The sequence below is a fragment of the Hemiscyllium ocellatum genome, chromosome 2 (assembly GCF_020745735.1).
Source record: "Hemiscyllium ocellatum isolate sHemOce1 chromosome 2, sHemOce1.pat.X.cur, whole genome shotgun sequence".
Classification (NCBI taxonomy): Eukaryota; Metazoa; Chordata; class Chondrichthyes; order Orectolobiformes; family Hemiscylliidae; genus Hemiscyllium; species Hemiscyllium ocellatum.
The window spans coordinates 72,484,668-72,502,264 of NC_083402.1; the positions used below are offsets into that span (position 1 = coordinate 72,484,668).

A 17,597-nucleotide genomic window follows, 5' to 3' on the forward strand; every position below is an offset into this window, starting at 1 on the left:
TGTCCTGTACAGCTGCAACATAACCTCTCAACACCTGTATTCAATACTCTAACCAATAAAGGAAAATATACCAAACGTCTTCTTCACTATCCTATCTACCTGCGACTCCACTTTCAAGGAGCAATGAACCTGCACTCCAAGGTCTCTTTGTTCAGCAACACTCCCTAGGACCTTACCATTAAATGTATAAGCCCTGCTAAGGCTTGATGGATAGAATCCTACTTCTATTTCTTATGTTCTTATGTCTCATTCTCCAATAGACCAACATTCACTTTAGCTATTCTCTTCCCTTTTATATACTTATAAAAGCTTTAGCTATCCCTTTTTCTATTTTCTACTTGTTTTTTTTTTCATAATTTATCTTCTTAAAATAAATTTTTAAGTATCCCTTTATTGATCTTTAAAAGTTTCCCAATTTTCCACTGTCATTGGCTGTTGCAATATGGTATAACTTACTTTTCGTCTTTGTTACTTTAACGTCCTTGCTTAACCGTGGACATTTTCTCCTCCTTGCAATTTTCTCCTTCATTGGATTATATTTTAGTTGGAGGGAATTGAATACCTCCTTAAACATCAGCCACTGATCATCAGCTGTCCTACCATTTAGTCTTCTTTCCCAGTCCACTTGGGCCAAGTCTGTCATTGTCCTGATGTAATTGCCTTTGTTTTACTCCAGAGTGCTAGAGTGGGACCCCAGTTTCTTGTCCTCAAAATGAATTTGAAATTCTCACATGATATGATCAGTGTTCCCTCGAAGGTCTTTTTATGTGGACACCATTAATTAATCCTAGCTCATTACACAACACCAAATCCAGATTGGACTGCTCCCTGTTTGGTTCCCCAACATATTGCTCCAAGAAACAATTTCTAATCCTGCACTGAACTCCTCTTGAAGATACACTTGGCAGTTTGATCGATCCAGTCTATATGCATCTTAAAATCACTCATCATTATTGTCAAACCTTTTTAACAAGCTTGTGGTACTTCCTGGTGGACACTGTGCCCCACTGCAGAACTACTGTTTGGAGATCGATAGATTACTCCCACCAGGGACTACTTTCCTTTGTTATTTCTTGGTTGTACCCAGACTGATTCTCTGTATTGATCACTAGGTCTGATAACGTTTCTCAGGGTAGCAATCATCTTTTCTTTTATTAGTAAAGCTACACCACCTCATTTTCCTTCCTGCCTGAAAAATGGGTAGGAGTGAGCATTCTTAGAAGCTTGCAACCTGGAGTTCTCATTCTGACTGAGTTCCTGGATGTCAGGAGGCATCATGGATGATGTGTGTTCATCATTACCATATTGGAACTTTACTGTAATTCTACAACCAGTGAGTCATCATTGTAGCCAAATTCAAGAAAAATTATGTAGGCGCTGGAACATGTACACTGTCAACATATTGATAACTGATCAACAAATTTGTCAATGTGCAAAGATTTAACAGGAATGAGTGAATAAATTTGAATATTTGGACCAAGACTTCATAAAAAGCAGCGAGAGTACAAAAGTGTAAATACGTTACAGAAAATTAAAGTTTGATGCTCCAATAAAAGGCAAATTTGTAGAATAATATTGTAGTTGAATTGCTAACAGGTACCTTTAGATTTTGCATCAATTTAATGGAATTCTTTTAATTTTGCTATTATTATTCAATTTTCCTACATCATTTTTCTTGAAGCTGACCATTTTACTAAATTTGTCTTTCAAAAGAGTAAATGTAAATTGGATTAATATCCTAGCCCCTTTTATAGGACTTTTCCAGATTAGACATATGCCTCTGATGATTCCTCTTAAGTATGAGAGTGACAAACTTTACAGGAGCTTGAATGGGCCTGAAGAATTGTTGCAATTCTCTCTGAAGAAAAGGAACCATCTAAAAATATTACCATACTCCAGATCAACCTTCAAACAAATTTAAGCCAAGTTATTACAGTTTGGATATTATAAGGGTCTGGGTAACTCTCCCCAATGTTGTACTTGTCCACTGAAGTGTATATGGAAATGGATTCTTGCATTTGGAAATAGAAGACTGTATGAGACAATACGTTATATAAAAGTTCTTTAAAAAAAGCTGAACATGCAATGCACATTTAATGCAAAGTTAATTACAACATTGATAGTTCTAAAATAAGAAAGAGTAATCTTGTTTCTAATAGAGAATCTACATTTATTTAATGTTACAGAAGGTTATTTAAAAGATATCCATCATCAGTTGAAGGAGCATCACCTTAAATCTTTGAGGAGAAAATTGCAGAGCTTAGTGAGATAATTCTATCCCAATTAAATGGAGAAGTATCATAGCTATAACACAGTGGCAGTACATTTATCATGAGTGATGTTGGAATGAATCCAAAGAATCCGAAAAACCTGTGAGATTCCAATTGTTATTCCTTTATAATGATCTAATCAGTAAAAAACATATGAGCGCACATGCTGGTCAACATTCTTTGTATTAATTGGCATCAATTTTGTGAATCAATATCATGCAGGATGCTGTTGGTATATTTTTCTTTATTCCTTTAGAAGCAGACATCATGAACCCAGTGTTTAATCCTTTAATTCCTAAATCACATTCATTGAATTAATCTATTAGAACTCCTGATCACCCCTTATTATAGCTGAATTATTTCACAAATATGATCCTGGGCCTGGGCCCATTAGTACAATTGACTTATGCCAAAAGCAAGAGGCCTCAGGCCTGATGGAAATTGTTTCTGGGCCTCATTGACATACATGATTTGAACTTTGGGTTGTGCGTGAATTAACTGAAGACATCAAAGACAATCCCACTTGCATTCTCAGCACCTGTCCTTACTCCAGGAAGACATTTGAGTTTGGCTAGACAGTAGACACAAGATCCTGGTTTGCAAAGCAGTAAACAAACTCTTATTCTTTAAAGAAAAGAGTTGTTAAGCAAGGGGGTTGACAATTCTCAAGGTGGATTCAGGTTACAATTGGATCAGTGATGATCTTATTGAATGGAGGGATGGTTAAGAGTTGTTCCTGGGATGGTGGGATTGTCCTATGAAGACAGATGAGGGAAACTGGGCCCATATCTTCGAGAATTTTGAAAAATAAGAGTTACCATAATTGAAGCCTACAAAATACCTAAAAGGGATAAACAGGGTAGGTGCACCTAAGATGATTTCCATGGTTAGCGAATCTAGATCCACAGGCACAGTTTGAAAAAAAGGGGGACATTACTTAGGTCTGAGGTGAGGCGAATTTATTTTACCTAAAATTTTCTACCACAAAGGAATGTAGAAGCTCAGTCTTTAACAATGCTTAAGTTAGCAACAAATAGATTTCTGATTACAAATGGTGTAAAGGATTATGGGATTGTGTTGATAAAAGGAATTAAAGTGTTCAATCAGCCGTGATCATATTGAATAGTGGAGCAAGCTCAACAGGCTGAATGATCTACTCTAATGCCTATGTTCCTAAGAGATTTGATATTAAAATCTCAAATTGCTTTTTTTAATGTAACCCAATGTTGATTGATAAATGATGTAAAAAACTCAACACTAGCTTCTTTTATCATATTGCAGATTATACTTTGGTTACATTTAATCCAATCGTTTACATATGGCTGTCAGAGGGGATTCAGAGTCAATGGTAAAAGATCCTCGATATCTGCACATTTCTTCCTCCATTTAATTTTCTTCTAGATTTCTTTAAAAATTAAAATTAATTAACATTTTCACAAGGGAAAATAATTGGATCCCATGATTTTAAATTAATTATTTTTGATTATCAGAGAGTGAATGCTGTTACGGTTATGAAGTTTATATCATGTGTTGTGATGCTGTATCCAAAGTTTTGGGTAATATGTGGAAAGAGCTGAAGTTGTACTGGTAATGTCAAATTTTTGGAGTGATGGGAGAGATTAGTGTATGCAGTGCCTTCAGCAATTGTAGGATCCTCCGTTCTTTAGATAAATGCTGTTTTGTCAGAATCAACTTTGGGATAAACGTAACATAAATAAAATTATCAAAATCATGAAAGAGGCTTAATTTTATACATAACTCATTTTGCAGGTCATATAATTAGGATACTTTGGTGAAATGGGAGTGTAGTGGTGTTGGGAGTTAAATGTGGTTCTGATGGATGTTTTTTTAAGGGAAAAATTAACTTGCCAGCAGTTGGGAATGGAAGTAACTGATGGAAAATCTAAGCAAGTGGGATCAATGGATTCAAAATAAATCAATTTTCTCATCAAGATTTATGCTTACCTCCATTTGACTCCTGGTTTACCAGAAAGAGATTTTATCTCCTCACTACAAGTGATGCTATGTTGAACGTTACATTCTCAACATGACGATAAGCTAAATATGTGGAAACAAATTATGACACAGAGCAAATTAACAGGTGCAAACATTTCATATAATACAACTTTTTTTTCAAGGTATCAATTAATGTTATTTAAATGGAGAAAGGCTACAAAACAGAGAGAGATTTAGGAGTCATTGTCCATAAATCACAAAAAAACAGGTATCTACGTTTAGCAGGCAATAGCAAAAGCAAATGGAAAGTTGGCTTTTATTTCAAAAGGATTATAAAATTAGAAAGAGTTTGTTAAAACTATACAAGGTACTAGTCAGAACTAGCTGAAATGTTGATTCGGGCCTTACGAAAGGAAAGATATACTGGCATTGGAGACAGTGTAGAGAAGGTTTATGAGGTTGATACCGGGTATGGAGGGCAAGTCTTGGGAGGAAAGGATGATGTTATGGACTAGCCCAAACAATCTTCAAATCTAACAAAGAGATAACCTACACATAAACTTTTATCTTATCAAAAGGAAAATGAAAGTTGCTGAGTTCTAGGTATAATTCGATTGGTCACACTATTCGACTTTAAGCAAAACATACTTTCCTCTTACATCCAATTAAATACAAGCAAAATAAAGAAGAATTGTATAACTATTGGAAAACTTAACGGAATATTAGATTATTTAACTACTAAACAGCAACTGTTCCAATATAGTAACCTCCCATATGTACACCCTTGGCAAAGGCAAATTCAGTAAAATAGATTGTCTCACCTGCAGTGTTTCTCCAATCCAGGAGGTAAGAACCCCAGAGAGAGAGCTCAAGCTTCTTGCTGTGGCAGAGAGAGATGTATCGCAGCTTCTACCACCAACTTCAAAACCCAACAACCTAAAGCTAAATTAAAACCTTGATTCTGTGGAAGCCTGACTCCACCCAATCATGCTACTTGTATTGTCCTAACTTTAAAAAAAGACCCAGGGCCTCACAACCCACTTACTTAATTGGCTTGGATGAGACAACTTGGACCCACTGGTTCAAATTGTCTCTTCAAAAAATCTCCAGGACAAAATATACCTCTTTCAAGCCATAGTATCATCCCAATGAATACTTGGGCCTTACACAGTGGAATTTTGAAGAATACGAGACATCCTTATTGAAACATACAGGATTCTTACACATCTTGACAGGGTAGATACAGGAAGGTTGTTTCCCTTTGTTGGAGAGTCGATCACTAAAACACATCATCTCAAAATAGAAGCTTGCACATTTCGGACAGAAATGAGGAAATGTTTGTTTTCTCTGAGGCTCTGTGAAATTCTTTACTGCTGAGGCATGTAGAAGTTGGATCATTAAGTAGACTTGAGGTTGAAATAAGCAGATTTTTAATCAATAAGGGAATCGAGAGTTATGGGCAAAGACAAGAAAATGGAGTTGAGGATTGGCAGATCTCATTGAACGATGTAGCAGACTCGATGGGCTGAATGATGTCATTCTGCTCCTACGTCTTATGTTTTTAAGTCTACCACAGTCAAAAACTAATTTTCTCTTTTGTCTTCAATCTGACTTTGCTGTAAAGAAATTATCAATTACCAGGCCTTTGAACTCACCCACTCTGAATATAGTGCACATATCATTGTCAATCTGTTACAGCCACTATTTTTTGAAAACATATGTAATTCAGAAGAGTAATTTGTGATATAAATGCAAGTGATGCTATAAACCTGTAAGTACAATTGTTACAATCTGGAATTGGTATTTGCAAGGTCAGAAGTGTTGCCTAGGTACAACATGTACTTGACTTTATTGTGTAAGGTGTTTCAGCAGCAGTATTTGCAACTGAATATTTGCAGCCAATCATCCCAAAGTTCTGTTCTCTAAAATTTAACATGCAACGAGACCCAGATGGCTCATATTTTTCCTAAATAAAAAAAAACTAAAAAAACTGCAGATGCTGGAATTCAGAACCAAAAGCAGAACTTGCCGGAAAGTCTCAGCAGATCTGCCAGTATCTGTGGAGAGAAATCAGAGTTAACATTTTGGGCCTACTGACTCTTCATCTGAACTGATGATAGCTAGAAAAAGGTTGGTATTTGTATAGAAGATAGTGTGGGGAGGGGGGAGTGTATACGGCAGGTGGAAATGGAGAGAGAAAAACAGTTAGACAGACAAAAGAGTAGTTAAAGGTTAGACTGGGGGAATGAATTGCTGGCTATTAGTAGCTGGTAATGGATTGTCAGCTACTAATGGTAGCAGTGGTAGCAGCCCATGTGATGGCAAGGCCTTGCGTGTGGGGGTATTGGGGTAAGAACCTGGCTTCAAGCCCGACTAATAGCCCCCATTAGCAGTAAATTTATGAAACTCTTTGTGCATTTGGGCGCAGGCTGAGCTTGGGTTTCACCTAGATAATGGCAGAGTGACAAAACTTGCTTAATGTCTAATTGTGATTTACTCTTCACCAAGTACTTCTTGCTGTGCGTTGCTGGCCAATTTGCCACTCGTTTTACCTTATTTTCAGCAAATGTTAGCCATTTATGACTGCAGTATTACTTGATTGGACTGTTTCAACAAAAATCGACATGAAATTAATCAATGCTCAGTAAAACTGAACGAGAGCTTTAACAACATCGCAGCAAAGCACGTTTGTTGGTGGTCTGACTTTGTTATCATGGCAGGGCACTTCTCAAAGATATTTGAAATTCAGGCATATATCCTGTGTGTGTTTCTGATCACTTATATTGATGGGGGTTAGTTGGCTCATTTGGCTGGTTGGTTTATGGTGCAGAGTGATGCGAACACAATCCTATACCAGCTGATTACCAGGCTTTGAACTCACCCACTCTGAATATAGTGCACATGAGTGATCTCCTCATTATCTCCCCTCACCTGAAGCGTGGTGACCATCAGTTAAGCCATCACTAGTTATCTCTCTCTAACAGAGAGTAGCACTTTGCTGGTTTACCTTACTTTATTAAGGTTTGAAAATTACATGCTGTGCTAACTTGAAGGACTGTTACAATGAACACATAAGATTCTCGGACGTGCTAATGAGCTAACATCAGATGTTTGATACGTCAAGCAGCATGACAAATAAGAATGATGTGCGAAATTTTAAAATTGCCTCTCTCAAACCTAAAAATATCTCTGTGCAATTGAACATGTTAATCCAACTTCCAGTTCAGATGAACCATAACTTCCTCAAGCCATGTGTTGGGAATATTAAAAAATGCTTTGGGTGAAATTTTAATTGTGCTATGCAGTTCCTGGCAGTGGAACATACAGTGGATGCCATGTACTACGATGGAATCTTTTTACAAACTGAACACTAGAGCAAACAGAGGAATTCAAAATAATTGTGGCTGTTTTCCCTGGACTGTTGGAGGCTGAGGAGTGACCTTATAGAGGTTTATTAATTCATGAGGGGCATGGATAGGATAAATAGCCAAAGTCTTTTTCCTGTGGTGGGGAGTCCAGAACTAGAGAGCACAGGTTTAGGGTGAGAAGAGAAATAAATAAAAGAGACCTAAGGGGCAATTTTTTTTCACTCAGAGGATGGTACGTGTATGGAATGAGCTGCCAGAGGAAGTGCTGGAGGCTGGTACAATTGCAACATTTAAAAGGCATCTGGATCGGTATATGAATAGGAAGGGTTTGGAGGGATGTGGGCCAGGTGCTGGCAGGTGGGACTAGAATGGGTTGGGATATCTGGTTGGCTTGGATGAGTTGGACCAAATGGTCCGTTTCCATGCTGCACATCTCGATGACTCTATGACTCTGGAGGCATTGGTGGTGTAAGTGGGCAGGGAGGGAGAGAAAGTGATTGCAATGCTGTCCAGGAGATACTCGAGAACCATTTGGAGAAGAGAGTGAGAGAAGGTGATCAGGGTGTGAGTGACACAGTAGCTCAGTAGTTCATATTGCTACCTCACAGTGCCAGGGTCCTGGGTTCTATTCTAGCCTCAGGTAAATGTCTGTATAGAGTTTGCAAGTTCTCTCTATGTTTCCCACAGTCTAAAGATGTGCAGGTTAGGTGGATTAGCCATGGGAAATGCTGCGATAGGGTGAATGGGTGGGATGCTCTTTGGAGGATCAGTGTGGACTCAATGCGCCAAATGGCCAGCTTCTACATTTAGAGATTCTAAGAAGGTAATTGCCTTGGGTCAGGAATTGAAGCCTTTGCATCTGTGCCACAAGAAACCAAATTACATGACATGAATGGATTTTCATGTGACATCTCCTATCCACTGCTAAGGCAGCTTCTCATGCTGCTCGATTTATTAGACACCTGACATTCACCCATTCACCCATCCAGGTACTCTGGATTCACATTGGCTTCTCTCTTCATCCTCACACAGTTATCAGTGCTGCTCGTCTTACATCCACCTCCCATTGTCTGCACGCATTTCCATTATTTAGCTATGGTAGGTGCACCTTCTCAAACACAATGCACCATAATCACTGCTGTTGTGCTTTCATAATTGCAGGACAAGTTGGCACACAGTATGAGTGAACATATAACACCTGCATCTACTGAGCCCTATGAAAGGAATGGTTCTCTGTATCATGATCCATCTGTAACAGGACCTATTAACATCCAGGGTCACTTGGAATGGTGAAAACATTCAGGAAGATGATCTGTTCCTGCTTTATTTTTCTCTCAGCTCCCAGCATACATTTCAGCTTGGTATGTGGCATGAACAGCACTGATGGTGTAACAGTAGATCCCTTGATTTTCATTCCATCCACTTTCACCAGACCAATCTTCCATTTCTGCTGTATGTTTTCACATGGGCAAGAAATGTTAGCTCCCTACTCTCAAGAGCTTCAGATGTGGACAAGAGAACACCAATAAAAGATGGTGGAATCCACATTGCTTCATTATAATATGTTTCTAAATGATATTAGTTTGATTCAAGCTTGGAAGAAAGTGTGGAACAGAGTATTCAGTCTCCAAATCCTCTATCCTATTGTCCAGTAGATGTAGAGGCATTGCCACAGCACCCCTCATATTTGTTGCAGCCTAGATGTGGACAGATCAGCTGCCCACCATCCCTACCCACATGGGGATTCATTGACTAATGCAACATTTCTCTAAAACATCCCCCCAAAAGCATGCAAATACAATTCGTAAAATTCTTAATAGAAAATTTCCAAAAATGTAACTCATGCAATCAGGATTGTCTGTCCCTTTAAATAATGCCACTGCAGGGTTCTTCTTGCTGCTTTATGCTTCACTGTTCATGAGTAGATATCGTAGGCGTTGGATAAATTTGAAATTTTGGCAGACCATCAACTCACTGGAGTGTGCATTTTCAGAATAGTGCCAATTAATGTTTAGTGATTATTGTTAACTGGTTCATAAACAGTTGTGTCTTTGTGTGACCACATATTTTGGGAAGGCAACCTCTCTCTGTGAAATCCAGACAGGCCTTTATCATTTGAGTGGCAACGCGCAAGTGTCATGTGTTAACTAGTTGTTTTGTTGAAGTGTTTGACAATACTTTTGGATAATAAGTTTTGTTGCAAACCAATGCAAGCTTTACAGAGTAACTCCAAATCAACTGGACAACAATGCCCATGGATATTATTGCATAAGCACGCAGCACAAGGGCACACTCCATATTGAAAATATCATTGGATGGGATCTGATTGGTGCAACAAGTCAGCAGCAGCACCTCCTTGGTCATTTTTGAAAGTTCTGATTGAATTTGAAGTCCATCTGGTGCAATGTTCCTGTTTGTTCAAGGGATGAGATTCCTTCCTCGAAGATTTGTCAGCCAAGGGGTTGGCATGGTGGCTCAGTGGTTAGCACTGATGCCTCACAGCGCCACGGACCTGGGCTGGATTCCTGCCTCGGGTGACTATCTGTGTGGAGTTTGCGCATTCTCTCTTTTGTCTGCAAGGGTTTCCTCCGGGTGCTCTAGTTTCCTCCCATGGTCAAAGATATGCAGGTCAGGTGAATTGGCCATGCTAAATTGTCCTTTAGTGTTAGGTGCATTAGTCAGGGGTAAGTTTAGGGTAGGGGAATGGGTCCGGGTGGGTTACCCTTCGGAGGATAGGTGTGGACCTGTTGGGCTGAAGGGCCTGTTTCCACACTATAGATAATCTAATCTAATCAATCAGACTAACATCTGACCAAGAAAAGAGTGATATACATGGTAGTGGAATGACAAGAAGTGGAATCAGCTGCCAGGTTGGCCGAGTTGCTGGAGCATTGTGGTAGGTGTTTTCAAAGGCCACAAGGTCCACAGTCAGGAGGCTGCTTGCCCAGAGCCAACAGAGGTGCCTCCAATGTAGACTTGATAGTCTCTTTACCTGGTAAGAGACCCACCTGCCAGAAGTAAAATGCCACCATGACAGGAAGAGGGCCTTCGTTGGCCACGCAAGGGTCTCAATTACCCCTTTGCAGGAGAGCCTGTCTACCACTTTTGCTTTTTGCTGGTGTAATGCCAGCTGTGCCAGGAAGGTGTCAAGCAGGTGAACTGACATTCCAGCATCACACTGATTGTTCACATACCTCTCCAGCTCTCAACATGCTTCTTGAGACCCTGTAAAATCCTGACTATTCGGATCTAACAGCACCATCGGATTATTTATGTGACACAACACAAACCAGCCTTTAATTTGACATGATTCCTGAATATTTCATGGACAAATCTGTAGTGATTTGTTTGTAACATGACAACTCAATCTGTCAGGAAATGTCTCTCTCAGAAATATGACTTCGTTCGCCATTTACATTTTAAGGAATATTTAAGGTTCTGTGTCAGTACCACAGAATCATTTAGCAAAGGTACTGCATTTTGTGTCATTGATCTTAGGTTTGACATTTAGTGGCTGAAAGGGTGTTACAAATAGTCTTAGTTTCTCTGCAGAAAGAAAATCTTTTCGTTTCTGATTGCCTGATTGCCCACCGGCGTTATCTGTGGATGCTTGATGAGAACATGATTTTCAAATGTTGTGGAGGAAGATGTGTTGTACACTAAGTATGGTTGTTTTTACCTTGAATGTGAGATTATTAGAGTTCCTGTAAATGGACACAAGAGCGTACCAAGATGTAGAAAAAAAAACACCAATATGGTTAACATTTTTTACATCGATAAAATCTATAATTTTGAATGTAATAAATCATTTAAAAATTGAATTCTGTGCACAGATTGTAGAGAGTGGATCCAAATAATTTTCATTTGTTCCAACAAAGTATAAAACACTTTTTAGTGGAAAATTCAACCCTTGCATTTCCCTTGCCAGATCATGTATGCATTTTGGCTCAACTACTTTTGCAATTCTGCATTCACTTGTATAAATTTTACTTATTCCATTTGGCATCTTTATCACACTGAATAAGACTTCCTACCTCTAGATATACTCTTAACAGTTGTAAATCCATATTGGGAACTGCTAAACCCAAATTTATTCAAAGAATCACCAACTGCTGTCATCTTCTACTTCCAACAATTGATTCCTCTGATCTCTTGCTAAAATTATCTCAAATATCTTTCAGGAAATCCTCTTTCCCACTCTCTACTGTCCTTACATCACAGTTTATTTTCTCTCTGAATGAGAAACTGGCTATTTTCCCTTCCTGTTCTCCACTCATTCTTGGCAAAGAATAGTGTAGATAATCTGATGGACAGACATTGTTGAGGCAGTACAGACTAGAGTTCAAAGTTAAAAATCACACAACACCAGGTTATAGTCCAACAGGTTTAATTGGAAGCACTAGCTTTCCAAGTGCTGCTCTTTTATCAGGTGGTTCAGATGAAGGAGCAGTGCTCCGAAAGCTAGTGCTCCCAATTAAATCTGTTGGACTATAACCTGGTGTTGTGTGATTTTTAACTTTGTACACCCCAGTCCAACACCGCTATCTCCAAATCAGACTTGAGTTACATGTCAGGACCATGCAGAATAACCAATGCATTTGTCTCTGAGGGAATTGTCGGGAAATACAATTTTCATTGGGAATTTTCTTTGCTTCTGGATTCCTCGAAACATAAACATTAATGTTGGAGACTTTGAAGGGTTTGACTCACATAAGGTCACAGGATGACCATAAGATGCAGGAACAAAAGAGACCATTTGGCCCATTGAGTCTGCTCTACCATTCAGTAAGATGGTGGCTGGTCTGATCATTCTGAACTCCATTTTCCTGCCTTACGTCATACCCTTGATTCCATTACTGATTAAAAATATGTCCATCTCAGCCTTCAGTAGATTTAATAGCCTCAACAGCCCTCTGCAGTGTACACAGATTCACTATCCTCTGAGAGAAGGAATTCTTCTCACTTCTGTCTTGAATGTGTGACTCCCTACTCTGAGATTATGCCCTCAGAGGGTTAATCGAAATAGTGTTCTGTGAAAATTTAGGGGATGGAAAGCCTACTCTAAATCTGATTCAGGACTCACACCTCTCTCACTCCCAACCACAAACCTCAACCCCTGATCTACCCAGCCTTGACAACCTCACCTTCTGACCTAGTAACTCTCTACCCCGTACCTGATAACCCTCCTAGGCCTATCTGAATCCTATCCAACCTGAATCCCCATTAGTGGGACCTAAACCAACACCCCATCCACCTACATGGACCTAAATCTGTACACCCTTCTCTGAGCTGCAGGACAAGATTCAAAACAACTCTTCCATCCCTAGGATCAAACTTAGTTTTTGCCTTCACCACCACTCCCAGCTGCTGACCTGATGCCCACTCACTCATTGGGCACCTCACCTTGCTCACACATCTGGTACCTCACTCACCATGCACACTACTATCATAGAACATAGAACATTACAGCGCAGTAAGGCCCTTCGGCCCTCGATGCTGCGCCGACCTGTCATATCAACCTGAAGCCCATCTGACCTACACTGTTCCATGTACGTCCATATGCTTGTCAAATGACGACTTAAATGTACTTAAAGTTGGCGAATCTACTACCATTGCAGGCAAAGCATTCCATACCCTTACTACTGTCTGAGTAAAGTAACTACCTCTGACATCTGCCCTATATCTATCACCCCTCAATTTAAAGCTATGCCCCCTCGTGCTCGTCGTCACCATTCTTGGAAAAGGACTCTCCCTGCCCATCCTATCTAACCCTCTGATTATCTTATATGTCTCTATTAAGTCACCTCTCAACCTTCTTCTCTCTAAAGAAAACAACCTCAAGTCCCTCAGCCTTTCCTCGTAAGACCTTCCCTCCATACCCGGCAACATCCTAGTAAATCTCCTTTACACCTTTTCCAAAGCTTCCACATCCTTCTTATAATACGGTGTCCAGAACTGTACACAATACTCCAAGTACGGCCACACTAGAGTTTTGTACAGCTGCAGCATAACCTCATGGTTCCAGAACTTGATCCCTCTGTTAATAAAAGCTAAAACACTGTATGCCTTCTTAACAACCCTGTCAACCTGGGTGGCAACTTTCAAGGATCTGTGTACCTGGACACTGAGATCTTTCTGCTCATCTACACTACCAAGAATCTTACCATTAGCCCAGTACTTTGCATTCCGGTTACTCTGACCAAAGTGAATCACTCTTGTCTGCATTAAACTCCATTTGCCACCTCTCAGCCCAGCTCTGCAGCTTATCTATGTCTCTCTGTAACCTACTATATCCTTCGTCACTATCCACAACTCCTTAGTGCCGCCTGCAAATTTACTAACCCACCTTTCTATGCCTTCATCCAGGTCGTTTATAAAAATGACGAACAACAGTGGACCCAACACCGACTCTTGCGGTACACTGCTGGTAACTGGACTCCAAGATGAACATTTCTCATCAGCAAGCCAATTAGTGATCTTCTTTCAGCAAGCCAATTAGTGATCCAAACTGCCATATCTCCCACAATTCTATTCCTCCGCATTTTGTAGAATAATCCCCTTCCTCTGCATTTTGTACTATCCTCCTGCTCCACGGGGCTTGTGTATTTACCTTTTCTCAGGAACTGGTAACTTGGCAGGCTATGCTGCTGAATTTTTAAATCGCAGAACACATTGTACTTCTGCAAAAGAGGACATGGTTTCAACAATGATCCTCTTCCTTTGCTGCCTGTGAGGGTTCCTGGGCAGTACTCCATTGTTTTATTACAGGAGGCTCCTGGAGAGAAATTGCCACAGTTGAAGCCATCAAAATGTAACTATGTTCAGGGACAGAATTAAGATTTTGCATCTTGATCAGAATTTTAGGCCATTAATGTGTTTTATTCCATTATAAAACTTCGTCTCCATCTTAATGGGACAAACTGGGCAAGTGGCATTATCACTGGACTGTTAACCCAGAGAAAGTGAGGACTACAGATGCTGGAGATCTGAGCTGAAAATGTGTTGCTGGAAAAGTGCAGCTGGTCAGGCAGCATCAAGGAGCAGGAGAATCGACGTTTCAGGCATGAGCCCTTCTTCAGGAATTCTGAAGAAGGGCTCATGCCCGAAATGTCGATTCTCCTGCTCCTTGGATGCTGCCTGATCTGCTGCGCTTTTCTAGCAACACATTTTCAGCTGTTAACCCAGAGATCCCAGAAATTGTTCTGGGGACCTGGGTTCAAATCCTGCCACAGCAGATGGTGGAATTTGAATTCAATAAATAACTGGAATTAAGAGTCTAGTGATGACCATGAGTCAATTGTCAGGGGGAAAAAAAAACCATTGGTTCACTAAGATCCTTTAGGGAAAGAAACTGTTGGTCTGGCCAATATGTGACTCCAAACGCACAGCAAAGTGATTGACTTTTAACTGCCCTCTGGGTGATTAGGGATGGGCAATAAATGTTGCCTGGCTGGCAAATGCCCTCCCCACATGAATGAATAAAGAAAAAAATCTGGGCTGCAGTATAAGATCTGGTGATAATCCCTTATCATTCTCAAAGGTTGTAGCTTCAAACCTGTTATCTAATTTCTTTTATTCTCTGTGAATCTTTCTTGAACATTTACATATATTCATTCAAACCATAGGAAGAAACATTGCTTTTATTTTATAGAGAAAGCGTGTGGTAAGATTGCAGTTGGAAGCAATTGATAATTGACCCCAGCAACTGGGAAATATAATAAGTTATTACAGTTGGTGGGGGGTGAAGGGATCTGGCCAGCATTTTGGATGATGTGGGGATTGGGGAATTTTGTAGGTTTTTGAGATGAAGGGGTTAAGAGCATTGGAGCAACAACTGAGAAGCAGAAGAGACAGAGAGGCATCAAGGTTTCTATACTTAGGAGTCAGGTTGCTCTTTAGGATGGAAATGAAACCAGGAACCAGAGTGGGCTGTTCTCACCCAAATTAAGTAAGCTCTTCTTAAACCTGGGTTACTTTTCTCATTTTGACAAGTGCAGTATTGAAGCCTCCAATATACATAATTAGTCAAACACATTGACGTGTTTAATACTAAGTATCTCACTTTGAAAGTATCTCTTTTGTTTCCTTTGCTCGTGTTCAGAATTGCAATAAGGTATTGCTGAACTTTGTTTAAGTGGGTCAAGTGGCCAATTGCCCCAATTCCCAACACTAATTCAAATCCTCACTATTTGAAGTGTCAGTGGGAGCAACACTGAGTTATTCCCCAAATGTGAATATTACATTGAGAAGGGCACTTTGTTTTCTGCAAATTATTGACAGTTATCTCTGACTGCATATCAAGATATACAATGCTTTGTAGCGTATTTCAGGATATTTTCTCGTTGTTTAATCGGTCTGTATAACTTCAGACTGTGAAAGGATTGCAATGACAGATTTCCTCTATTCATTTCTTACAACCAGGAAGATAATGCAAAGATGAAAAATATTAAGAGTGGGCCTTTCAGATGACCTTTGTTTTCTAAATGTAATGGTAAAGTTGCCGTAGTTCTACCAGACCATAAGGAGAGAAGATTGATGGTCATTTAACCTGAGGGTCACCACATTTCAGGCAAGGGGAGAGGTTGAAAACGAGACCTCGTCTGTTGCATGAATTGAATCCGTGCTGTTGTCATTACACTGCATTGCAAACCTGTTGTCCAACCAGCTGACACCAGTGTATATTCACTCAACGCAGTCTGAGTATGAATACTTAGGAAAGCTACATTCAGCTTACACCTTCATAAAACCCTGAGCACTATCCCCATGGAGACAATGTAGAAGGTATTCCAATTGCTGCTCAAAGATTTGTCCCATCAAATCAATATTTTTATCTGTACCAATCAGTCCCCACAGGTCACGATTGCCTTCATTTTTGTTTCCAAAGGCTCGTTCTGGAGTGGCGTCTAGAGAACCATGCCAAATTAGTTAGATTAAATGTTCATCATTGTATAAGGAACTGATCTCTTCCCGTCATTCTGCACAATTCATTTCTTCCCAGAAAAAAATAACAGAGGGCTTACTTTCCTATAACTACTGGCACCGAAGCTGTTTAGTAACTTAGTTCATCAATGGAGTTAATCTCTACATGTCAATAGTAGTCAATAAATAGACTAATGTCCTGTTACGCAGTCACATTATGGTCTATCTGAGAAACGTATAAATATCTTGACTAATCTCTGAGGATATGCTAGGCATAAGATCATTTCCATTAGATATCCAAATTTATTGATTACTGTTTTCATGCTTTATGCAAGTTCTAGCATATACAGATGTTCATAATTTCATATTTAATCTCACAGTGCCCGAGAACAACAATGATGGAACAGTGTTGTTCTACCAGTTCCATCTACAGAAAGAGTGGTTCAAATATGCAAACAGAGGACTCTGTCAAAGCCAGGGTATGCCAAACCAAAGCTGATGAAATGTTGAGTACAAACTGCCTTCTATTAGTCGCTAGGAGGTGGAACAATGCAGCTGTCTCTCTCTAAACATCAGCAAATGTATTTATACCTGTCTCAGGATGCTGAGTTGGTAGAATTTGTCCTTGCCATGTTTTCTTAACACCTGCTCTGTATCTAAAATAGCGAACTAAAAATGTCAGTTTCTATTGCTTGAGGCCATCTGAAGTTAAATGCAATAATCTGAATCGAAATGCATCAATTCATGGTGTTGCTGTCACCACTTGTGTTCAAGGATGATGACTCGATTTTGACAGGCTATTCCTTGATGGAAAGAAAGATCGACTGTAATCACTTCAAGCTATGACCTAATCAATTGGTTGATAGACTAAAGAGATGAATAGTCTTACCCTTTATTTTCCTATGTAACTATAACGGTGCTCTGAGAAAGTATATAAGATTTTTTCATTTGAGCTTTGCAGCTCTGTATTGATTAAACTATGATACATTTTCATACTGTAGCTCTCAGCCAGCTGTTCAACGGCATTGTTGGCCAACTGATATTCAAAGTCTTTATGAATTCTGGTTAGATGTGTTTGAACTGA

General features: G+C 39.6%; 1 protein-coding gene across 1 annotated transcript in view; it reads left to right on the plus strand.

Annotated features, from left to right (window-relative positions):
- prr16 (proline rich 16) overlaps positions 1 to 17,597 on the plus strand; it is a 243,051-nt gene that overhangs the window by 89,098 nt on the left and 136,356 nt on the right. The gene's annotated exons all lie outside the window — the stretch shown is intronic.